Here is a 3,534-nt window from a genome sequence, read left to right as displayed (position 1 = left end):
AATATTACTATGCATCTCTAATAATTTTATCTAAACTATTACATAGGAGGGTTTCCAAAATTGTTTTCACACGGGTTCCCTCAGGTTTTGACGATATTTTATGCCACTTATTTAAAAACACCAGACTTCAACCTGACATTATCGCAAGTGACCCCGTGACCAATCCAACTCCTGTAGTTTGTGATTCCTATGGCTTATTTCACCGTCTGGATGAACGTCACTAATGAAGCCTAAAATCTGAATCCTTCTGTACGGCACCCAATGTTTTTTTTAATTTGGAATGCAGTGCCCATGTGTGTCGTTTTGCCAACGTGGATGATGGTTTTGGTAACAATCTGGTGGTAGTCAGTTAAAAATTATCCATGCTGTTCTTAAATGTGTGTGTTGTTTGGCGAATACACCTGAGAGCCATTCGACTGTTCGTAAGCAGTCACAACCAACCGTCCACATGTAAGTTTGAGATGATTTGTACGGCTCAGATCCAAAACAGAAAATGGGACAAACCTCGCAATTATCGGCTCTGACACTATTACAATAGACAAATCCTGCCACAATGATTCTCGCACCAAAATGGGTTAATTCTTGTGAAATTGGATTTTTAAACGATATTTATTCAAGCAAAAGTCCGATAAGTGTTATGATGTTGTTATCATAATCGAATTCGCGGGACGACAACACAATTTCGGCTTATATGAACTAATCTACTGTGAACAGAAGGCTCAAATGGATAACAGCCGCAAATACGTCTGATTTTACAACTACAACGTTAGTTGTGATACCGAAATATGATTATGGATGCAACACTCCTTAAGTAACACCACCCCATCGACGGTTCACAGTTTCGTACTTCCTGAACTAAATTAGGTGCTCCTAGTCCCCGAGTTTAAGAAAAAATCTACAATGAATATCATGTGGACATTACGTTTCAGAATAATTGTCAGCCAAACGCACCGGTAATCCGGCGGCTACAACTACTTGGTAAACCTCAAAAAGTGCGGGGAGTCCGAGGATGTGATTTGATCAACCTGATGAATAACTTTGAAACAAGTTCGGCATATTCATCCACCTTAACCAGTCTTAATTACGAAGTACCTTGCACTGAAAAGAACAAAATCAAGTGATTTGTGCACTAACCTTTTGGAATGTAAGCACAGTAAAAGCCAATTTCTTTTTATATTATGCCAGGTTGCAATTTTCGGCAGATCATTTCTTGTGCAGAGCACACAAACTATCCCATCATAGATACTTACCCACCAGAATATGTCATGCGATTTGCTAAACTTGTTGGATCAAACCCAGTGAAATAGTGTCACTGTGCTTTCTTACAAAAGACAAATTTTCGCGGACCTCCAGGGAAGCTTTTTGAATACATCTCCTCTTGAACGGTAAGAGTTTTCCATAATCACATTAATAGACTGCGAATTCAATACGCCAAAGTCCCTATTTGATTCTGGCCGCGGTGCACGAGTACTGTTTTTGTAGACCAGGCCTAAGGCTCAAAATGCCTCAGATGTTAAATAAGCCAGTTCATATCATTAGAAGGAAAAAGTTTTTCCTGACCAACCCACCAACAAAGTGATTTAACATTTAACCAACGCCAAGGTTATATTCGTTTTACAAAACCCTAAAACTATATTTACTTTTTTCAAATGCTTTAGTGATACTATTGTGATATTGTTTTACTGTTAATAATGAGCCATGGTTGGCAAACATTCACGACAATCGATTGAATGCTTAAGCAGGAATTATTATTGATATTCATATAATAATACTTTTTACTGAGCTCCTTGAGTTGAAGATCTGCATGTTCAGAAGGGTAGCGTGCTTCTTCATTTCGCGTGCCTGGGTTCTAAACAAACTTTTCAACACTTTTAAACCTTACAGGTAATTATAAACTTCTCTCATAGTGCTGGATCCAAAAACTTGTAACAAAATATCTTCAAATACCTTTTGGGGAATGTTACCTAACTAACTGTTTCTTGGAGTGTGAATTATGAAAATGGCAACTTTATATTTTGTCAAGTGAATGAGGCCCAACAGCGGAGATAACCGATAGATAGCCGGTAGATATTCAATCCTTCAGCCGAGATTAGCCCAGCAGGTGTATGACAAACTCGCGCTTGGGGGGCATATAGCAAACTTTCATCTAAGGGGATCCATATCACAGGTCACGTGCTAACTGGCTTCTCGGGTCGCCGAAAAGTTTGCAGTCCAGACAATAACCATCAACTTGTGAGTTCAAACCACTCTAATGAGGCGCACAGCACTGGTGATTTCCAACAGGGATGAATAAACTGAAAAGACGCCCCTCGATTTCTTAGCATAACTTTCCTTCCCTTGCAACAATACGCTTTGATTGAAAATTACCTTACATCACTTTTTGTTTGAAAAATACTCTCCGCATACTACAGTAAAACGGCACGTATAACCATATCTGAAGCAACGCAACATGTTCAAGCTCATTTGGCAATAACTATCAGCTCAGAAGAAGCGGATGATCAACGACACGCACAGCTTCAGGTATTCGTTACTTCAACTATCCAGGAACAAACTCATGTTCATAGTCTGAAAGTGCGAGATGTTCATTTCTTTGACATCTAACTTACAATATGCTAGTTTGGCCACCTTGATACGGTGGTCCTAAAGGCTGGGACTCCTTTGCTTCACAAGAGATCTACATAAGGTCCGTTCAATCTCATGCCTTTCAGATGTTCGAATTCCACTTCGCAGAATATCTTCACACGTGGTATTTTTACGAAGCTTAAATGTTGTTCAGAAAAATAGATTGGTGGTGTTGTGGAGGCATATTACTACCTGACTACCAGCATGAATATAAGTGGGCTGTGACGGCGAACAAGGCACTCAAAGACACGACTTATTCATCTGTGTGTCCACATGGTCACATCGCACGTGCAGAGGCAGGATTTTGGAACTTGTCACCTTAGATGTTCGACGAGTCGATTTCTAGCAAATCAAGATCAGATATCTCTGTCTCTTAGGTGTAAGCCACACAGTTCTCTTGGTGGAACCACAAATATTTGTTACTAAATCAGCACGCCATAGATTTGATGCCGCGAGAGACATTTCGCCAGGCGAATAAACGACAGACCCACGCAGCGAGGCGTCGATGATTACGCAATTCAAGTTTAGGAGGCCAGACGGATGGGTTTTTATGGGGTTTTGTTGGTCACACATTGATTGAAGAGAATTCTAATTTTGGTTCGCGGCCTATTTACAGCCGAATTTTGCGCAGTCTTAGCTGGATCTGGTAACGGAGATGGTAGAAGAGATAGTAGGAGGGTGGGTCAGGTATTTTAAGCAAGGTTAGGACTGGTTTATTTTCATAAAGGAGATTACTCAAAAGGTTGCTGAAAACTCTTCGTCGGGTTTACTTTATTGTGTGACTAAAATTGAAGGATAGCTAGTCACTTTGGATAGATTGAAATAAAGCGCTGCATTCTTCTAACGGGACTTATCATGTGCTGACCATTGGATCAGAAAATTTTGAACTGACAGCCACAGTCTATGATGTAG

This window comes from Opisthorchis viverrini (genome assembly GCF_000715545.1).
Source record: "Opisthorchis viverrini unplaced genomic scaffold opera_v5_324, whole genome shotgun sequence".
Taxonomy (NCBI): domain Eukaryota; kingdom Metazoa; phylum Platyhelminthes; class Trematoda; order Opisthorchiida; family Opisthorchiidae; genus Opisthorchis; species Opisthorchis viverrini.
The sequence above is the reverse complement of the archived record's forward strand: the minus strand, read 5'-3'. Positions refer to the sequence as shown.